General features: G+C 44.6%; 1 protein-coding gene across 4 annotated transcripts in view; it reads left to right on the top strand.

Moving 5' to 3' along the window:
* Nucleotides 1-22,722, top strand: part of CNTN5 (contactin 5) — a 3,369,946-nt gene that overhangs the window by 3,208,561 nt on the left and 138,663 nt on the right. The gene's annotated exons all lie outside the window — the stretch shown is intronic.

Here is a 22,722-nt window from a genome sequence, read left to right on the forward strand (position 1 = left end):
CCACTTCTAGAGCTCAGTCCCCCTGTCGGATCCTTTTTGCTATATTTGCCTCCCTTCTCTTTTTTTTATTGGCCTCTTGTGTCCATTCCTTTTCTTCAAGGAACGTTCACACGTTACACTAACAAGAACCTTTCTTTAGCATTGCTCAACTATGAGTGCCTTGATAAATTACACTTTCATTCTTCGTCATCCACTTATATTCTTTAGTTTTTTTATGAAGTTTATTTTATGAACATGTGCATTTGTTTTTCCCACTCAACTTTTATTTTTTAAAACGAGTAGCCAATCTTAAGAAAATATATATATCTGTGGAACTTTAGAGGGGGGCTAACACAATGCACTCTCATCCACGTTTTCTCTGCTCGCTCATAATTCAGAGTCCTTAATATCTCGTTAATCTTAATCTCATTAATCAAACCTTTTTACTATTTCTAAATCTCGAAAATGTGTTAACTTGCAAGACTCTCAAAGTCGTTCTAAATGCACACACCTTTGGTTCTTGTGACAAAACACCTTTGCCGTTTTGCATGTGACAGAATCCAGGGTGAGATGTCTGTTTTGCAAGAGGCCATTAGTTCACTGTTTTATAGATCATCCTTTCCCGCGCTTGCTGTTCATGGAAGTTTTCCACACTATCAAGCCATAAGTGTGTTCCTTCATCGATCCCTCTCCTAACTTGCTTAATGTGTGTCACCAGTACACAACATGAATTGATTGGTGGCCACCTACAGTACAAAAAAAAACAGATATGCTAAAAATAAAATACCACCAGAAATTCATGAACATTTACACAGATAAATAAACAAATTACTAAAATGGACAGTTATGCATGCCAAGGGAGCGATTGTAGACACGTCTTAAGACCTGGCTGTATGGCCTTTAACATCTTCTCCCAGTGGTGGAAGGGTTCTTTTACAGCATTTGCCGTTGTAGCTCCTTCAGTAGTGGCAGGACACATTTTTGAGGGTGTTGTTTTATTCGGTATAAATTGGCAATGTAGATTCATAAAAGTTATTATATATGTCTTTTTTTTCTACATTCCAGCCTTTTCTACAAATGATTGTTGGACTCTATTGATTGTCCAGTACTTGTCATTGATCTTTGCAGCAACTAGTTAACATAAGCTATAACGCGCATTTTCAGTGGACCATCAAAGCTAGCACATGCACAGAACGAGGCAAAGTTATGCCAAAGTCATCAAGGAGCTTCTGTCAACACACACTAGCACGATGTATGGAATTCTGAGACTAGCTCGGCCAATCCCAATGTGTAGAATGCAGAGCCTAGCTTCTGCCTGCAAGCAAGGTAGGGTGAGTTTGAAATGTAGCCTTTGTAATTGGACAAAATGTCACTCGTTGAGGTGATGTGCGTAATTTGGTATCGTTGTGACATTCCCTGCAGCCAGATATCCCATGGAACTTCGGCTTCAAAGTTGTTCATGACGACCAGCCAGAGCCTTCCCATTCCTCGCTACTGGAAGTCACAACTCCCGACATTATAGAATATGAAATGTACATTTCGTAAGCTCAGCAGTAGCTTGAATGCATAGAAGAGTCCTTTTAAAAAAAAACTTTGCCAACAAAATTTTTAAAAAAATATGCAGTTCTAAAAAGAACTAAGATTTTCAACTTTGCATTCTGCTAACTTTAAGGTGATGAGGGCATGAAGCAGGCACATAGAGCAGAGTGAAACCGATAACATGTACATCTGCCTCTGTCAGGTAGGATTAGAGCGGCAGGTGGTGCACACCGTATTGCCCACCCGCTGTTGGTTATTACTGCTGCTAAGTTCCCTTCACCTCATCATACACTCATATTTGGCTTGGGCCATAAATGAGGGGTGGGCAACTAACAGTGAGTGGAAACAATTAGCAATGCTCTGGGTAGTCGGTACAGGGGATAAACCAATGTCCCGGCATTTGCTGCAAACCCAGCATACTCTGAGTAAAATGCAAAATGTCTGTGTAGTGGAAGCATGTGGGATGCACCAAGAGAACCAATCAATGGGCCTTTTCACAAAAACACATTTGTGCTGATTGTAATTCAATTTATCATCGCTATAGGCCAAATTCTAGAAATTAATTGCGTCCGGAGTATTTGAATTTCTTTTCTGTAAAAGATGTTTGTGGCTTTGTAATGTGTTGTGAAAAACGCCGTTTGTTCACCACTGACAGCAGTGAGAAATACATGATGCACAATGCAATATGATGCCAGCATCAAGCGCAATGCAATGTGCTGTTTAGTCGTGGGTATTTTCCAGAGCATCCAAGTTTATTTTATGGAAGATATTGAAGATTTCCCTTGATTGAGTTTGTGCCTTAAGCCTCGACCAGACGTTTCGTGCATGAAGCCCCCATAAGGTACTGCACTTCTCCACTCATGCTTTGTCATATTTTTGTCATGCCATGAAATTGTCAATATTTGAACATTTGGAATTCAATCTCTATTCGCCGGACCAATCGAAAACCTAGTTACGAACAGCGCAACCCAATGCATTTGTTCCAATCGTGTTTTTGATGGAAAAGGTCTTATTGTTATATTGGTATTTTAGCTTTCAAACACGAGATCATTTTGAGCCTCGCCAGCTGATCCGTTTGGGCAAGGAGGGCCTGAGTGGGTTCCCTCCATTCGATTACAAATTAAGCAGTCCGTCAATAAAACTAGAGTTCATTAAAACCTGCCCTGATTAATACTGCCAGCACTTGGGGAAGTCTCGGGTGTCATCAATATAAGAGGCCCCTCCCACCTCCCTCACACCTTGTTAGTCTAATAGCTCCATCTGCTGACTCTAATTTTGTAAATACGCTTCCGGTTTTCATCAGGATGCGAGCGCATTTACACACATTCATTCTCACACAAAAGGAATTCGATCAGGCAGAGTCCATTTTATGTCCGAGTGGAAAAGTCATATCTAAGGTAATTGATATCCGGCGAGTACGGCTGGGCTTTTTGGCTGCGGGATTTCTCTCTGAACTGCCTCACATTTGGATTTTGTGGTTAAACACGGACGACCGTAAGACTGCAACTTTATAAGGCTCGTACTGACCGTGCAAAGGCATATTTCTGGGTATAAATAAAGATCACACAACATGGCGGCCAGACGAGGCCTTAAAATGAAGAAACAAAAACACATGAAACCTGTTGAGAAAACACTAAGCCGTCTGCAGTCGTCCGTATGAAGCAAGGTCATGGGCTACATAGAAGAATTAGCAGTGACGTACCCCAAAATGACGCCCCCTTCCACTCCCCCCTACCCCCGGCAGAATATGAAGAGGGGCCCCTTATTAGTCCCTATCTCACAAATAGGCATTGACCTCAGGCTGATTGGATGCCCGTTAAAGGTTTGGGTGACCCGGAAAGGTTGGAGGCCCCCTGTGCCACAAGAGCTATGGTGGCTTGCAATGCCCCTCTGGAAATTGTCCTGTAGCACTTCCACCAATATCCAGCAGAATCTCTAGCCATACCCTGTCAATTTGACAGTTTAAGCGAAATACAAATGGAGGGAGCGCCCTCAAGGAGCAAGGCCCTGGATCCCTCTGGAGATTATAGCCACACTCCTGCGGCTGTATTAGGTAAGTGGGCCCCAGAGATCAACAAGGTGCCTGTACCTGTTTGCCCTCCCCAAACATCTTTTTCATGTTACAGAAGGGGATGCAGATATTTGCACAGCACTTTCTACAAGAAAGAACATACAAATGGACATTTTTTCCCCACTAAATCACAAAAGATTGTTCCCCAATTTGCATGGGTGGGTGGCCCCTTACAAATGACTGAATCACGATGTAGGTCCTGAAGCAAGGAGGCTCTCGAGAGGCACAGTGAGTGAGTCCCTGATGCCCAGTGAGTGAGCCCCTGAAGATGTATGTTGGCATTTTCCACAGGTGGTGCATTCACATACTGCACCTTCCTGGAGGGGAACCTTTCTCCCTTCCTCACAACCATTCTTGTCTAGATAAATTGACTTGTACCTCCATCATCTCATATGTTGGGACCACCCATCTCCCATTATAATAAAAGTCAAACTTGTCCTCCCATGCTTTGAAAGATGGAGCGGTAGTGGTTCAAAGGTCTGCTTTGTCTTTCCTAATGCACTCTGAGCAGGCCAGAAGCAAACTATGGGGTTTCTCACCTGTACTGATGAGAGTACACATTTTTGCAATGGGGTGAGCACTGGTGGTCTGTGCTGGGTGCACCTGGCACTGACTGGGATCATGCATTTTTTTTCCTGTAGTTTGTTACCCAGTGCTTTAGAAAACCTCAATAAGATCTTGTTCAAGCAAACCTGTGACGGTCAAGCCCAGAAAAAAATAATCTGATTAGTGGACTCAACACAGGAGACCCGGTTCAAGCTGCCTTCTTATTTTCGTGATTTGAAACGTTACGTGTCCCATTTATGACACTCCTATAAACCAACTGCATTGGTCACCCAACATTATTGGCTCTAGACAATGCAAATACTACCAGTTAGTAAACATATTTAACTTGTAATAAATGTGGCTACTCCCTGTACTCTAAAGGGGTAGATAAGCATAGGGGATCACCTCGCTTTCCCACTAATGCTCATCGGTCACTCTGTTACTCTGTGTTTTTTTTAACAGCGGGCCAGGGTCGATTTCAGATTAGCGCATGCTGCTCTATTTAAGGTGCAGGTGCTCAGCAGGGCCCTTCTCCTAACTACTTGTAAAGTGCAAGAGAATGCTCGAATCACAGATGACTTAAGCGAGAGCACATAGAGAACTGCCTCAATGCCCAACAGGAGAAATGTTATGTCAGTTGACACCCGACTGGTACCAAGTGAACAAATTTAAGGGTACTAGGTTAGTCAGCGTTGTTACATTACCCATTAATCTTCTATTAGTCTATATCATTGCTTTGGGGACCCTGGTCCTTATGGCTCCTGTACAGTCTCTGACATCACAAACTTTACTCGAAAGATGGGAGTTTACAACAGATTACCAGCAGGTTGCTCCTACTAAGTTAAGCACTGTATCTCTATTTCCCATTGTTTGGCCTCTTTGACTCGTGCCCCAATTCCTTCCTAGATGAATCACAAAAGAAATGTTTTGTAAGAGAAGGGTGTGTGTCATAGGAACACAGGGCTTTGGTAAATTCAGAATTCTGTGGTATCTTTGGGTAATCCAATGCTCCTCTTTTTAAACAAAAAAAAGGACCCATCAATGTCTATTAGTTTCAAAGAAAAGTGTTGGAAATGCAAATAGGTCTGGCTTAACACTGACAGCACCTCCTCGCGCATGGTGAGTTAGCCCCACAATAATTAATAATACATGTACTTTGTCATTAATGTCAGTACTCATGCATCCGTTCATCCACCCACTGACTCATTCTTGCTTTCACCTACTCCCCCATTCACAACAAAACATGCATACAGCTCAACAACTGTATGCAAGATAAATTAAAAGAAGTGAAACATTACACATGAGAGTAAACAGCTTTAGAATGGTATTGTTCAGAAGGTATTATTGTTTTAAAATTCTATATGAATGGAATGCCTCTTTTTGCATGATCACCCCTAAGTTTTTAGACCGATGTTGCTGTCTTTTCAACTATGAGAGTGCACCGAGACCTGATAACCAGACCTCACTGCCTCATCCGCAAATGGAATTTGTTAACTTACTCACAAGTCCTTAGTATATGGTATATGGACTGCAGCACTTGCTGTGCCGCCACAAGTGTGACAACACAAAGGTTGACTCCCAGACAGCCATTGTTGGCTGACAGAGCAGCTTTTTACTGTTTACTCAATTTTGGCATTTAAAGTAATGGTGAAGCCCAATCCTTCCTTTTGTTAATGTTTATAAACCCCCCCTAAGGTAGCCCTACAGTCAGAGTGCATTATATTAAAAAGTTGGAAAGTAGCTCACTACATGTATGACAATAAAACACCCTGCATTGCCATTTTTTATTTGAGAAGGCTAGTTCCCCCATTAGCGCAAATTCAGGGTTACAAACTAACAGCTCAGCACGGGTAATTTCTGAATGGGACTACTGAATATGATGCTTCAAAGTATAAAAAGAATTGTTTCATAGAACCTGACTTGATACTAGGTCAAATTTAATGTAACATTTACAAAAGTGGCAGCTCTAGGAAGTAGCCACTCCAAAGTTTTCCAGTAACCGTTTACGGTTGTTAGCCACAAGACAGCCTTCTCTTTTCCTGGGTGGAGGTGGGAATGACTCTCAGGAAGGAACACAAAGGGCCTGCTGTTGGTTCTTAACCAGGCGGCCATCTTGGAACTGCAATGCAGTGGTAAACTATGGACAATTCAACTTCAAGTTGACCACCCAGTTTAGGAGCTGTGTGCAAGATGCAGAGTACTGCAGATGAAATGAATGCAAGGCACGTGTCCAGGAAACATGGCCTGTAAAGGTGCAAAGCACTATAAAACACTAAGTAATAAAAGGGGGAAAGTAATAAAAGAGGACCTGTAAAAAAAGAAGATGTAAGACCAAGGGCCTCCCTCACCAGTTGAGTCACTAAAGTGCACTCCTTGTCAAATAGATATGCAGGAGTGACTAGGTGAAACGTCATCACTCTCAGGGCAATAGAGCCAATGGCTGAAGTGGGCTGATCCATTGCACTGTGCACAATCTTATGCACCCATAGTTTATCTGAGGATAACCAGCACCAAAACTATTGCCTTATACAATAATCTGTGTGTTTACTCATAACCAAATCATTGTTTACAGGTTTTAAACAGTGTATTGAAAAACACTCTTGAATTCAGCTTGGTTGTAACATATGTTTTTCACAGTAAGTGAGTCAGGCCTACAGCTTATGTTGCCATTTTTCATATTAAACAGGTCCTATAGTATAAGTCATGACTTTTACCAAAGAAACAATCAGGCCTGCAGCGTTTATCATTGGTTTCTCCTCTTAAGCAACTGAAGTCTAATGTTTTGATCGTAAATTTTCCCACAAGGCAACCACCAGACATGAAGTTACAAATATGTGTAAAATTATACCATGCAAAAAATGTACAACACCTCAAGAGATGGCCTAAAACACATTTTCACAAAGCAGAAATGTCAACCTCATGGTTTCTCAGAGGGAGTAACTAACATGGAAACCATTGTCTACTGAGATATTCCTTGAGATTCCATCTGATACAACACCTGTGTACAGTCTTTAATACACTGTAATAGCAGTCCACTATTTAAGGGATATTGGCTGTCACATGTACTTTTCAAAATAAATATGCCAGCATTACTGCCTTTGTCGTAACTTTTGCAATAAACAGATCAGACATATGACATCTGACATAACGTTCCCAATGACCGAATCCGGTCTAAAGCCTTTTTCATTGTCTTCTATATCCAATTCAAGTCGTTTAAGCTCAAAGGTTGCCAAAAGGTAAAATAAGTACTCGTTTTACAGCATGCGCAAACTCCCTTTGCCAACAAAAAACCTTGTAGAGGGGTACATTAACGTGGGGATGAAGCCTAAGGCCCTTTCTTAGTACTGCTCTTTTCTTTATTTTTTTTTACAAATTTTTATTGGTTTTTGGGTACAGGAAGTGTAGTGGTTCAGAACAGAAACATGTTTATAGCACATGAGTCCAGAACATTGTACAGTAAAACTGAGAAATAAGTGTTAATTAATGTGTGGAAGGGAGCCGACATTTATTCAGTTTGCTTTGCTCTAGGGACAAAAACAATTCATATATTTGGGAAGGGTGAGTTGGGGTATTTCGAGGAGTGAACTTTTGTGAGGCAAGAATAAATTGAATGAGGAGTTTGACTGTGTGAGTAGTCAAAGGGCAATCAATTTTGTCCCCCATGCTCTACTGAAGTAGTGACAAGGGGTTTAGGTGTAGAACAGTGGCTATTACTTTAATTGGATGCAGGACCTCCTTCCAGGGGGATTGGACCCACCCCTATGACCACCAAATTGGACAATTGTGCCTCTCCAACACTCCTCTAGTGATCCAAACATTGCATAGAGATGGATTGTGATTCTTATATGGGAGTTCGACAACTGGTGTTGAATATTAAGCAGTCTATGTAGGATTGCAATCCCTTTCTTCATCGATCTACTTTTAGAAATGGTTCCAGGGGGGTAAGATTTCTGAGTACTGCTTCCTTTTGTTTCTTCTGCTAGACGTAATATGTTATGTGTGTATATCTAAGGAGTCAATTCTGGGAAGCTGTTAATGTTGCTGGCCTGATGCCATAAATCTAATCTGACCTCTATCATAGAGATCCCCGAGTGTTGCCATGGGAGCTGCAGACTAGTTTCTAAAACTTCTGTAGTGTTGACCAGGCAGGAAATCAGGATTAATATAGATGGGAGACATCAGGGAATGAAACGCACTGACTCGCTGCTACTTGCTTCAGTCAATCAGTATCTCGTGGAGATGTTCATTGTGAATGGTAATCTTTCAAGATTTCTACTTGATTTAGGAGGCAACAACTGTAGTGTGCATATAGGTAGCATTGAATAATTGCCTTCTACTTGAACCTACAATTTCTGGCTGTATCGATTGATTATGTCTAAGATAAGTCAAAACTGTGTGACCTGAAGATAAGTATGCAAATGAGGAAACAATAACCCACCCTCGTATGTAAATTTAAACAGAATCGCTTTCAATGTCCTAGGAGCTCGGTTACCACATGTGAAAGCAATAAATTTATTTTGAGTAATTTTCAGATTTGCAAGTGGTATTATGAGGGATAGAATCTGGCATACATAAAGAAGTCAAGAGAAAAAAATCATTTTTATGGCAGCTATACGATTAAACCATGAAATTTCCATTTACCATGAGAGAGATCTTCAAAAAGGGTTTCCAGAAGTGGAGGTATCGTATTGTTGGGGTGGGGGAGCAGTAATCCAAACTCTTAAGCATTGTAAAGTGGATGAGGAGATCGTGAAGCCATGGGTGTATGCCGCAGCAGTCATTGTGCTGCGGGTAATGGAATACCTGGGCCAATGGACTTTGTGGAAAATTGGATTACTCTTGGTTTTTTTAACCAGAGGTTCCATAACAAGACCAAATAGGGACAGGGACTGGGGGGCATCCCAGTCTTCTGCCTCTACATAGGGTAATAGGGAAAGTCCTTACGATGGTTTTTAGTCCAGTGGTTGGGTTACAGCAGTTTGTCAAAATATATGAAGTGATGTTGGGGCCCAGGACTATGGTAACCAGTGTTTTCACCAGACAGTTACAACTTACCCTGTTAAATGCAACCTCTGCTAGAGCGATGGCTATTTGCATGTTATCAATTACTTGTCTAGTCTAAATAAAGCCATAAAAAGATTGCGGCCATTCTCCACATGGAGGATCCCATTAAGATGAAATAGAATACCCATTTGATATGTTATGAATACTCCTTTTATTTTAGTGGATGCAGACGAATGACATTCTAAAGGTCATAGGGGAGATGGCAACCTATAGGTGTTTTGTTCCAACAAATGCGTCTCTTGTAATAGTCCTATATCTATGTCCTGTGCATCTAGCTATTATAACAGGGTCTTGTATTTCCATGGGGGGCTGAGACCTTAAACGTGAAGATAGAAGATTGTTAGACGAGCCATAGCTTAAAACCATATATGAAGCTATAATCTCTAAGAGGAGAAGTTGCATATTTATGTTCCAGATACTGATATAGTTGCCTGGGCAGCTACACTGGTTCTCCAGTATCAAATAAAAAGGAACATAAAACTTAAGCAAAAAAGAAAAAACAATGTAAGAATATAGCATCAAATAGTACAAATGAGAATAAGCTAAGCATTATAACGTGTTAGTTATACATCAAAGCACAATGAGAGGGGCAGCTACCCTAAAATAGAAACCCACCAAGACACCCAATGGCTTAGAGTAAAGGAATCCTTAGCTTGATTGTCAAAAATTGACCTATTTGCTTTGTGCAATTTTCCTTTAGAGTTAGAGACTTATTTTAAAACATATCTACTCTCTATAAGTTTCAGACAGTGGAGTCAAGAATATCGTGTTGTCATCACTGAGAAGAAAACCGGAACACTTATTGATTTAAATCCGACATTCAGTCATTCCTCCCTAGAGGAGGCTTCTCGATTGTCTTTGCCAAAGAGGCGACAAACGCCAAGATTCTCATTTGTATGTAGTTATTTCTGGGCCCTTTGACCTTGTTGTGAGATAGACTGGACTTCTCTCCAAAGTTCGAGATATTAAGAATTTAAAGGTCTTATTTTTTGGAGGAGATAGAGGGCTGTTTTTCTTTGTATCTGAGTGAAAGTCTAAAAGGAAAGCCCCAACAAAATGGAATCTTTTAATTCCAAAGAAACTTGGAAATATGCTTGAAGTGGCATCTTCTGTTCTAGGTGTAAGAAAAAAATAGTCCTGGAAATTGCAGATGTTTTCATCCTTGAATGGTCCGTTCTCAGCTCATCTTGCAGCCATAGGAATTTCTCCTTTGAGTCAGAACACCTCTAGGAGAAAGTTCGTCTGTCTTTGAAACGTTGAGTAAACTTTGTGATTACAATCTAGAATTACCTAAATCTTTACTGGAACATTCAGAATATTTCTCAAAGGTTTCTGTACTGGATGAGTAGATTCAGCTTCTGTTATGCTCATATTAATTCCTCTGATTTCGTCTTGAATGATTTTCATCATCAGCAATTTTATCCTGCATATTTTGTTGTTGTTGTTATGGAGCTAAGACAGCAGTTGCGTTACAGACGGACACATTCATTTTGTTAGGCACGGGGAGATTTAGTGATTCGCCCAGAACCACAGGATGTTGAGTGTCCCTGTCTTGCCTAGACTCGAACCCAGTTCCCCAGCTTCGAGGTCGACTGCTCCTACGTTAGGCTACCTGTTCATGGAAGCATTCTGTTGGGATTGTTTCAAGGTGACCCCTTCTGGTTTCGATTTTTTTGCAAGTCGTGGTCAAGTGCTAACAAGGGCTTAGAGTCTTCCTGGTGTAACAATGACATGTTCATCTGTGACTCTTGAATAAACAATTGTATATTGCTTTTGATGGCAGAAGACTGTAAGTCTCCAATGATTGTTTTCTGTAATGTAGACAGCTCAATCACCGGATTTGATGTTTTTTCTGAGGCCACCAATGCAAATGCATCTTTAATAGTGGGCGTTTTGGGATTATTGCTTTTGTTGGACACAGTGTTTAATCTTGGAGATCACATTATTGATTGTGGTGCTACAAATCTTTGCTTGAGCAGATTAGGGGACACAAGCAAGAAGTTGAGATCATAGGCAGCACACCTCTGGTCAATCCCAGACCAGACGTTTGTGGATCAGTGAGTTCCACGTAACTCCAAAGATGAGACTTGTCTAACACCTTCTTTTATGGCAGTCATTTGTCTGATAGCTGAATGTGGAGTACATATTGCCCTGAGCACTGGGCTGCACAGTCTGTCTCATGAGCAAACTATATCCCATGAGCAGGCAAGCCCAGAGGAGCCCCAAATTTTTGCCTCGGGTGACCATACATCAACCCTTTGTGAAAGTAGCTAGAGATTCCCCCCAATGAAGGGCAATAGCAAGAAGGGAAAGAGAGATCCAAGAGAAAGTTTGCTTGTCATGACAAAGTGTGCTTCCACTGTCTTTCCCAATCCACTCGCATGTCCCCTGACCAATTTTCACCTACTGCAGCTCCAGTGTTTGGTATGCAATTAAGCCGGGTCCACAGAAACTCATCGTTCTCCAGCCATCGACAAGGCTAGTCATGCTCTCCAGGTCCTCCCGATGGGAATGTCATGTTTCAGTGGTCCGTCAGACCTGCATCAAGGGCCGGTTTCAATTAAGGACCTGGGGCGAGGCTGTAGTCTGTGCAAGTTTCTCTGAGGCCTCAGGGACATGCTGAACAATTACCACTGGAGTCCGGTCACACCGCATTCTGCAGTAACAGGATCCAGTGTTAACCGGCTTCCCCAGCCTCACAGCTCGCGATCATTTCCTCACCAGCCCCCGTAATGTCTCCATTAATTACATCACAGCTATTCATGGCCTGACGGGCTGAAGTAGTAACCAAAGTCAGATGCAGCGTACACATGCAAGTGCCTTTTAAGCAGTACGTCCTGTTTGGGTGCTCTCCTAGGCTGGTCCTTGGAGCTCGGGACTGGTGGTGGGTAACTTTTTTTTGTAGAATCCGATCTCCCCTGCATGGCAAAAAATCGGATACACAGTGCGGTTGTTCTGCATCTGACAATCATGTTCTTCCAAGGTCCCTTACTGGTTCTTATGTATCATGTGTGTGGCTATTTAGGACCAAAGATGATTATTAAATTGCCTTTCGAGGCCCAAGTCAGGTAGCTCTTCAGACCCAAGTCGTTGGGTGTCCACCAGACCACGCCCCTTCGCAGTACTGCTTCGTAAAGCTCCTTTTTTATGGTGAACACATGAGGCTATGCTGCCAAATCAGACCTTTGTCTTTAAATACCAATTAACAAGATCATTTTAAATAGCTGTGATGCCTAGTTTACTCTTATTGATGAAGAACGTGTGGAAATGGTAGAGAAGGTCCTGTGGGCAGTGGAGAAAAGCACTGTGGGTACCGCCAGCTTTGTGCCATGGTTATTGTAGTTATAAGAAAAGCTGGCCCAGAGGTAGATGCTGTAACTGACACAAAGATTTTACTTAAATAGGGTTATGTCTCACCAACCAGTGGAATAAAACCAGGGATAGGATCCAATTGTGAAACCTGCTGTTATAATTTATAAGTCTGTTCTGGATTTTATGAAGTGCCTTAAACTGGAGGAGCAAGGGATAGGCAATTTGGGCTAGGATCTTCGGTTTAGAGACGTTTGTGTGATAACCATATGCAAAGCAGCATTTATGTATATTAAGTATTATTTTAGGATAAATACATTGAATAAAGTTTCAAATTGCGGTTGCGAGTGCACTTGCATTTTGAAATAACATTCAGACCTTACAGAGGGGAAGGCTAACTTAGAGGGCGAAGAGTGTCATAGAATATATACTATAGTAAATTTCAAGTGAACCTCCAAATAAACACTTTCTATTCCTCCAATATCCTTTTCAATCCAACTAATAGACTCACATGTCCACTCCTTAAAATTATCTTCATATTTCCCTATACTAATTCACCACTAATCCTTTTTGCGTTCCTCAGTAGCGTGGTACTCGCCGAAAAGCATTAGACGCCTCATTAGAGGTAGTATGAGCTAAATAAATGCAATCACAATTACAATGGAATTAACTGTGTAGTAATAAGCAAAACATATGAAAATTGAGGGATGAAACAGCCTCATAACTCAAAAACATATTCATATTGTGCGTAATGAAGATGAGGGCTTGCTATACAGTCTGCTAAAGTCAAAACCTCAATCAGTATGCTAAAAGCAGAGTTTTGTCTTCACTCCAGGTGTAACCATACCCAGTCTACAAATAGATTTTTTAAAGCAAAATGACAGGCATGCTAAATTCGAATTTAAACTTTCTACATGGATAATCATGCTCCTCCCTACTCCTGGATTTTAATAATTTTAATTAGAGTTTTAAAATATGAGGATCATTCCCAAACATGACATTGGTGAGGAGAGTAGAAGTCATTGTATTACTGGGGTCTTGTCTGCTTAACAGAAAAGGTGGAACAGAAGACCTTTCAACCAGTTCTAAAAGAAAGGTATCTATCTCATTAAAGGCATTGTTAAGGGTATAATTCATTATTAATTATTGTGAAAGATAATTATATTGTTAATTAGCTTCATTTATCAGCTACTGATAGCACCTCATTACCATTAGATATGATTTATTATCCATGTGAAGCTTTAAAACCTGTTTTTTTTCCTGGGGATTACTTTTGCTTTAAGCGCAGGGGGATGTGCATAACTGGCTATCAGTGATTTTAACATTGGGATCTTTGATCAGTCACGTAATTAACATATTGCAGTTTATACTAAGTTGTGTAGCTTCCAAAAAGCATTAATTGTCAATGAAATTCAATTAAAGCTCATAAACCCATATAAGATAAATCTTAGCTGATCTAAATTAAAAAGGTTTGTTTATAGAAGAATATACATATAGTACATATTTTCAGTCTTTTTTAACATGTATGTGTGGCTGTTTGAGTTTCACTGTGGAAACACTGAATCGCTAAAAGAGGCTGCATTTAATAAAAAAAATTTAAACAAATTGGTTTAATGTAACAGAACAGAGAGCCTGTGCAAAGGTGCAGCCAGGGCGCCATGTGCCCCATTGCATAGAAGGAAATGGGACCTCTTCACTGTGAAATACAGCAGTATTCGGGGTTCAGTGGGTCTCATAGGCCTCTAAGCCCCAGGACCACTGCACCTGATGCATCGATACAAGCTACGCCCCTGAGTGTGAGTGGCGCAATTTATTTCTTGGTCCAAATTAGAGTTCCATGAGCACTGGTAATTCCTTTCATTCCATGCAAATGTCACTCCTCAGTCATTGCCAGTAGGAAGGCTCAAATAACTCGGGGGTGGTATGCGTCTGTTGTTTCCTTTCCTGTCCTTCCTGATGTCATGGTCATTTTAGTGCTATCAAGTTGGCCTTAGATCCTGGTTTCCTTTTGTTTAGTCGTAAATTATTCTTAAAAATTTGCATAATGAATTCATTCGGTCTAGAATCTGGCAATACACGGGTGTGGAAAAAATATTGATATTATTGTTGGTTCAATTATTTCATTTATTTATTGTGTTTATGTTTACTTGAGTTATTTACTAGGTTCCTACTTTTTTTGTTCAAATAATTTTTATTACTTTACAAGAATAAAGGACAAAAAACAAAGCTTTACCCCAAAAAATCCGTACACTCCAAGAGAATGAGACTATGAAGGATAAGACATCAGAATCCATATGGCAATACCATTAATAACTGTATGTATGGAATCATGCATGGATGGGAGAAAGCATGACAATGTCATTCCAAAGTAGACAAGGAGATCGTTACATATATCATTTGTGGGTCAACACAGTCACATTAAGTAGAGGTGTGCCGCAAGCAAATTGCTCTGGCTCATGAAGGAAAAGAGTGAGAGAAAGAGAGAAAAGAGGTGGGGTAAAGGGAGGAAGGAAGAAGGAAGGGTACGGCTACACTGAGTGGTTAGGGTTAAGTCTAAGCTAAATGCCAAGTAAAGGGTAAGTCCAAAATAAATGTCAGCGCACAAGCAGGGGGGTGTGGGGATATGGGGGAGTTATGGTGGTTTATTCTTATGTAGATACGCAGAAGCATCCCATAATTGTCAAGGGCTCGAGTGGCCATATCATTTGGAATATAGGGTGTTATCAGCTCCTCTGATTGAGCAAAGTAGGTTTTACCATTTATCAAGGGTGGAAGGGATGATGGATTTTGAGTTTAGATACCCAGGGAGAGGAGAAGGTCTACAAGTGAAGAGCTATAGGGGTCAAAATCTCCTGCCAGAGGACTTGCATGCAGACCTAGAAATTGATTTCTGTTGGGTTTTTTGTGATTTAGTGCAGCAAGTCTCGGATTTTTATCTATGGTGGGATCATTATATTGTCCCAGAAGTATTCAGTGAGTGGCTCAATAGCCAGCAGGAAAAGTAGTTGAGACAGAGGGCAACCTTGGAGGGTACCTTGGGAGAGAGAGAGAAGGATTGTGATAAGTGGCCATTGACTCGAACCATAGCTGTTGGATCTGCATAGAGGGCCATGTGAAGTCCTCGCCCGGGTGGCATTTGCATAAGATGGCATGCAAAAAAAGGCCAGGAGACCTTATCAAATGCCTTTTCTATGCCCAGAGCCAAGGCTTCTGTTGGGGAGAGAGATAGCTTAGCTCTTTCAAGAACATGGAAGAAAGTCCTAATATTATCTGCCGCTAGTCTGCCTTTGAGAAAACCTGTTTGAGAGTTGGGGATCAGTCGTTGGATGGCCGACTCTAAATGGTGGGCTGCGATTTTTGCGTAGATTTTGCAGTCAATATTTATAAGGGAGATCGGTCTATTTTGGCGTTCAGGTGGTCTTTACCTTCTTTGGGTATTAATACGATGGTAGCTTCCATTGCTGAGCTAGAGTTGCGGCCCGTGGAGGCAAATTCCTTAAAGACTGCTTGTAAGTGGTCTGACATTGTATCAACAAATGTCTTATAACATTTTCCAGAATAGCCATCGGTTCCGGTAGCCTTCTCAGTTTTAAGAGAGCACCTAGCCTGGGTGCTTTCCTCATTAGTGATACGTTTATTAATCGTTAGTTGGTCTTGTGGAGAGATGCCGGGGAGGTTGCATGAGTGAAGATACTTATTTATTATGGTGAGGGGAGTGGGGTTGTTATGTCAATCAATTCATCAATCAATCAAGGGTTTGTAAAGTGCAGCTACTCACCCACGAGAGTCTCAAGGCACTAGGGGGAGGTGGTGATGGCTCCATTGAGCACTGGGGTCATCCGAAGAGCCAGGTCTTGAGGTCCTTCCTGAACTGGAGCAGTGTTTGACTTGCCGGAGGTGGAGGTAATTCCAGGCCTTCGCTACGATGTAGGAGGACTTTCCTCCTGTTCTGGTCTTGTGGATGAGTGGGATGGTAACCTGTGAGAGGTCAGCTGATATGAGGTGTCTCTTGGGTGCATGGAAGGAGAGGTGGTTGTTTAGGTATACTGGTCTGATGTTGTGGGGGTCCTTGTATGTGTGAGTGAGGAGCTTGAAGGTTATTCTTCTTTCGATGTGGTTATTATCGGGGATGTCTAGGATCAGACTGGCTGTGGTGTTTTGGATTGTCTGGAGTTTGCAGAATAGTGTTATGTTGATTTGGGCATAGAGGGCATTGACCTAGTCCAGTGTACTACTAATGAGGGCGTGCGTGACCCTTTTTCTGGATTTGGATGGGATCCAGCTGAACGTTTTTCGGAGTATGCGGAGGGTGTTGAAACAGGCCGAGGATACAGCATTGATCTGGTGGTTCATCATGAGCATACACACTTTTTCAAAGCCCCAAGGATGCCAGAGGTTGATGTGACAATTTCACTGTTAGGATTTCTCTTGACTGATATAAGAGATCTGTTTGTTTAGGGTATTTTAGCTAATTTGAAAGGTATTTACCAGCTTTGTTATTATTACATAGTTTACCAGCTTTTGATTACAACAATCCATTTCTGGGCCCTCTGGCTCAAGAGTTTATTCTATTTGTACTGTTCTACACGCAGTATGGGGAGTAGGGCCTAGCCTTTATTTTGGTTGAGTTGAGTGCTGAAGTATTGGATAGAGCGATCCAGTTCTTTGAGGCGATTAGATAGGGCCTTGTTCTTAGCAGCTGCAATGTTTATCAATATCCTCCTTAGTGTGGCCTTGAGGGCATCTCAGGGTATCATGGGAGTTGTATCATCTGGGTCATTTTCTTTAAGGAATTTGGTAATAGCCATTCTTATCTGTGCTACATTGGCGAGGTGGTGGAGTAGGGTTGTTGAGTGTTAATTCATTTGAGACACAGGCGTGATCAGAGATTGCGATTGGCTCAACCTTCGGTGAGTGGGAAAGATGAAGTAGGGAGCTACTCACCATGATGTAGTCTATTCACATAACAGAGTGGTGGGGTGAAGAGTAGAAGTTGCAATTGCTCCCAGTGGGGTTATGTTAATGCCAAATGTCCACTAGGTTATTGTATTTACAGCAGGATGTCATTTGTTTGAGTGCTCTATTAGCTATAAACATTTGGGCTGAAACCCTTTCAAAATTTCCATCCATTGGTAGATTAAAGGCCTTCCCTATGATAATACTCATGTTGTCTGGGTGGTTTGAGAGTTGTTTATCTAGATCCCTCCAAAACTCGAGGCATTTTCATTTGGTGCATAGATGTTTACTATATAGAATTCTAAATTCTGCATTTTCATCTCGGAGATGACCCATCTGCCCTCCTGTTCGTGTGTGTGTGAGATGACTGTTATGTCTGATTTTTTTTTTAGATTAGCGTTTCTACCCCATGTTTTCTGTGTGGGGCCGGGGAGATTCAAACATATGAGATCCAGGGGCTATCGAATTTTTGTTGTGGATAGATTTTAAGTGGGTCTCTTGTAGGAGGATGATATCCCCTTTCAATGTGTTACAGTATTCTGCCACTACTCTACGTCTGACCGGTTGATTGCATACCTTTCCTCAAGGAAAGTATATTTAAAGCCTTGGCCATGGGGGAGTCTGTGATGTGTTTGATTAGATGGTGACAGTATCAGAGCCATGAGACCTATAAGTCGAAGTAGGTGGCAAGGTGCGTGGTTTAGTGTATCCCGGACTTTCCTATTGAGAGGATGGAGTTCATATGAGGCAAAAGGGGTTGGATTCCCACTCTGTAGGTGCTATGAGACCTTCGGGTGATATATGCGCCTTACAAATTCCAATACATAGACATAGACATAGGTGGTGTTAGACACCCCACACAGGTAGCCGGGGGGATGGGGAGAAGAAGGTCAGATTAAATGAGAGGGATAGTTAAAAGAAGAGCCAGAGGTGCAAAATCTGTGGTACATCAATAAAACAAAATTAACAGAATTCAATTCCCACCCAACCACCACCCCACCTTTGGAATGTTTAGACAATGCATTCTCCCACCCATGTTCTGTATGTGGAGTTTTGGGCCACAATCACCTGTCCTAAAGCTGGCCGGAAGGCTATCCAGCCCTGCAGATATATATATTGTCGAGAAATTCAAGGCGCGAGTCAGATCGAGGGTTAGAGTGGGGGGTGTATGGGAAAATGAGGGGAAAGTGTGTGTTCTGGTGCTGTGGAAGGGGAGACATTGGGGGTTACTGTAATGTAATTTTGGCTGGTGAATATTAATGGTGAGTAAGTGCTTGAGTGATGTTACTAGAGGAAAGTAACTGTCAGCCGAGTCAGTGAGGCAGCCTAGGGGTTAAACAGTGCTAAGTGAGGGAGGCTCTTTTGGTAATTGGGTTTCGGTATAGGAACTGTGGTCATTTAAGAGCCAAGAATGGGTCAAATGTGGAGTTGTTTCTGGTCCCTGTATGATGTGGAAGGTAGGGGGTGGGGAGGGTGTGGGGTGTTTACGTTATCAGATGGATGGTAGAACCTACTCATAATGCTTAACTCCAGGTAGGTACCAGACAAACAATAATTATATAAGTCTCTTACCGAGTCTACAGTGACGTGTGTGTATGCACTGTATAGTACAAAACCAGTAGAGAGTTGATAGAATAGTAGACATACCTTTAGATGTACATCAGGATCTGAAAGAAACACGTTAGTTAGATTCCTCACCTTAGAATATCCCCAGGCATCAGGCTGGATCCGAAAAGATTTTTCGTCAGCAATACCCTTGCGCGTCGCTAGACGTCGTCTGCGGCTCCGCGTCCGTCGTCGGCGTCGTGCACCGGGATGATGTCGTCGGAGTACTTAGATGCCGCCCTCGCGCGCTGACGTCAGTTCTTTTTTCCGCGCCAGACAGCATACCCTTTTAGTCATTTTTTGACTAAACTTTTTTGGACTCTTTTGGTCTATTCTCAACTCGACTCTGGTGCTGGTAGGATGCCTGGTTTTAAACCTTGTGACTCCTGTAACCGACTGATGTCAGTTACGGACCACCATCGCCGGTGCCTCTACTGACTTGGGGCTGACCACGATGCCAAGTCGTGCCTCGACTGCCGGGCCTTGACTTCGAAGGCTAGGCGGGAGCGGTCCCGCAAGCTTCTTGAGTTCCGGCAGTCGGCTCCGCGCCGTTCACGGTCCCGGTCGAGGAGGAGGTTGAGGGACCGGTCGCGGAGCCGCAGCCATCACCACCACTCGTCTGGTTCCAAGTCTTCGGGTAAGTCGAAGCATAGTAAGAAGCCCAAGAGGCGACATCGCTCTTCGGGCTCCCCTCGCCGGTCACGCGACTCGGCTGAGGGTTCGGGTGGTACCACCCACGGGGCTCCGTCGGAGCCGCGGAAGTCAGGTCCGTCCCCATACCCGCCGGTCCCTGGGACTGACGCGACTCCGGCGGATATCAGTGCCTTCCTCTCGGCTATGAGAGGCCTGGCTCCGCCATCGATGCCTGCCGGCACGCCTTCGGGCCCTGCGGGCTCGACTGGGAGGCCTAGCGAGCCGGCGGCTCCGGCCCCGCGCCGTCGCCGACTCCGCTCCCGACGCCGCAGGTCCCCGCGGGATCCAGGCCTGAATCCCAGTCGGCACTGGTCGACCTCACGACCCCTCCGCCGGCGCCGACTCCGGTGCCACCTCCGGTGCCGTCTTCGGCCCGGCGTCGGAGCGGCGCCGCCCAGCGCCGCGCCCGACGCCGATGGGTGCCAATTTCATCTTCCGCCCAGCTCCGATCTTTCCACCTGTCTATCAGGAATCGGATGAGGGTGATGACTGGGAGGGGTCTGAGGACCCTCTGGCCCGGCAGGGCCAGTTATCACAGGACTGGGCAGATGAGCTGGGGTATGCCAGTGGTCTTGACACCTCCCCTGACACTGGCTTCATCTCTCCTCCGATCGTGGCCATCGGAGGGAGGTGCTGCATTTTCTGTGGTGCTGCGCAAGTCGGCCGAAGCCCTTGGGCTGGAGCTACCTGCTGTGGCTATGAGGACTAACTTCCTCACAGAAGTGCTTCAACCGTCAGCAAGCTCCTCGGAGCCTCTGCTGCAGTTTAATGAAGCACTAGTGGACGTTCTGAAGGGCACCTGGTCCAAGCCCTCCACAGTACTTCCTGTGGACCAGAACGGGGTCCGGCGCCACCGCCCTGCACCGGGCAACCCCAGTTTTCTGTCCATGCACCCCACGCCCGACAGCCTGGTTACCCAGGCCCCTACTTCCCAGACCTCCTTCCCGTCCGCTCCGCCGGATCGGGAATCCAAGAGACTAGAACAGTTTGGTAAGACGCTGTTCTCCTCCCTTAGTTTGGGACTGCGCTCTATTAACACCGCTTATCTCTTGGACCGTTACTCTCAATCTCTGTGGGATACGGTGGAGGACATGCTGCCCCAGTGTCCGGAGGAGTCCCGGACTCGATTCGCCCAGGCTCTTGCCGAGGGGCGGGATGCAGCGCGGCATGCAATCCGATGTGGACTGGACACTACGTACTCGCTGGGTAGGGCAATGTCGAACACGGTGGCGCTTTGTCGCCACGCCTGGCTGCGGTCCACGAGTTTCTCTGGGGATGTCCAGAGCACCCTCATGGACATGCCCTTCGATGGCAGTCGCCTTTTTGGCGACAAAGCGGATAGTGCGCTGGAGCGCTTTAAGGACTCCAGGGCTACGGCCAAGTCCTTGGGCCTCTCGGCCCCGTGCACGCAAACTTCCGCTTTTCGTCCCTTTCGTGGCCAAGGAAGGGGCACCCCCTCATGTCCGACTAGCCACAGGCCACAGAACCAACCTCCACGCAGACGTGGATTCCGCTGAGGCGGTACTGGGGGACAATGTGCCGGTCTGTCCACATCTAGCCCAGCAGCATCTGCCTCAAAGCCCTCCTAGTCCGAGCTTTCAGGCCCATTCCACGCCAGTGGGAGGCAGAGTTCACCATCACCTGCTCCACTGGCGCACTATCACATAGGACAGGTGGGTGCTGCAAATCGTCCGAAGGGGCTACTCCCTCCCCTTCGAGGCGACCCCTCCAGCCATGCCACCGCAGTGCCACCGAATTTCGGGGATCACTTGCAACTTCTGCAGGAGGATGTTACAGCCCTCTTGGCCAAGGGGGCCATCGAGCGCGTTCCTGGTCCAGAAGTAGGTTGTGGTTGTTATTCCCACTACTTTCTGGTTCCCAAGAAGGGCAAAGGGGGCCTACGCCCTATCTTGGACCTCAGGAGCGTCAACACCTTCCTCCGGAAGGAGAAGTTCAAGATGCTCATTGTAGCTCAGGTTCTGACTTCCCTACACCCTGGAGACTGGATGGTAGTGTTGGACTTGCAGGACGCTTACTTACACATTCCCATCCTGCCGGCCCACCGGTGTTACCTGCGATTCACGGTGGGCCAGGAGCACTTTCAGTTTACCGTGCTCCCCTTCGGCCTCACCAGTGCCCCTCGGGTGTTCACAAAAGTGATGGCAGTGGTCGCAGCTCATCTGCGCAGATCAGGGGTTTCAGTCTTCCCCTATCTCGACGACTGGTTGTTGAAGGCGGGCTTGCCCCAGGCAGTCGTCTCCCACCTCCACACTACGGCAAACCTCTTGCATTCGCTGGGGTTCTCCATCAACGTGCCGAAGTCGCATCTGAGTCCCTCCCAGCAGCTCCTCTTCATCGGAGCGGTTCTGGACTCGGTGCAGTTCCGGGCCTACTCTCCGGAACAGCGGGTCCGGGATATTCAGGCTCTGATTCCCATCTTTCAGCCTCTATCCCGGGTTTCGGTCAGGTTGGTGCTGCGGCTTCTGGGTCTGATGGCCTCCTGCATCCTGTTGAAGCATCACGCCAGGTGGCGAATGCGGGCTCTGCAGTGGGACCTGAAGTTTCAGTGGGCCCAGCAACGGGGAAACCTGTCCGACCACGTCCTGATCTCGAAGGGCACTGCGAGACAGTTGCAGTGGTGGCTCACGGATCGCGATTGGGTCAGTGGCAGATCCCTCTCCCTACCCCAACCGGAGCATGTAGTGGTGACGGATGCGTCTCTCCTAGGATGGGGAGGCCACATGGGAGAGGCAGAGATCAGAGGCATCTGGTCTCCGGCGGAGTCCCGGCTCCATATCAACCTTCTGGAGCTGAGGGCGATCCGGCTTGCACTGAAGGCATTCCTTCCCTCTGTCCGGGGAAGTGTAGTGCAGGTGTTCACGGACAACACCACCGCCATGTGGTATTGCAACAAACAAGGCGGGTGGGGTCGTGGACCCTTTGTCAGGAGGCTCTGCGCC

The sequence above is a fragment of the Triturus cristatus genome, chromosome 8, assembly GCF_964204655.1.
Source record: "Triturus cristatus chromosome 8, aTriCri1.1, whole genome shotgun sequence".
In the NCBI taxonomy this organism is placed as follows: Eukaryota; Metazoa; Chordata; class Amphibia; order Caudata; family Salamandridae; genus Triturus; species Triturus cristatus.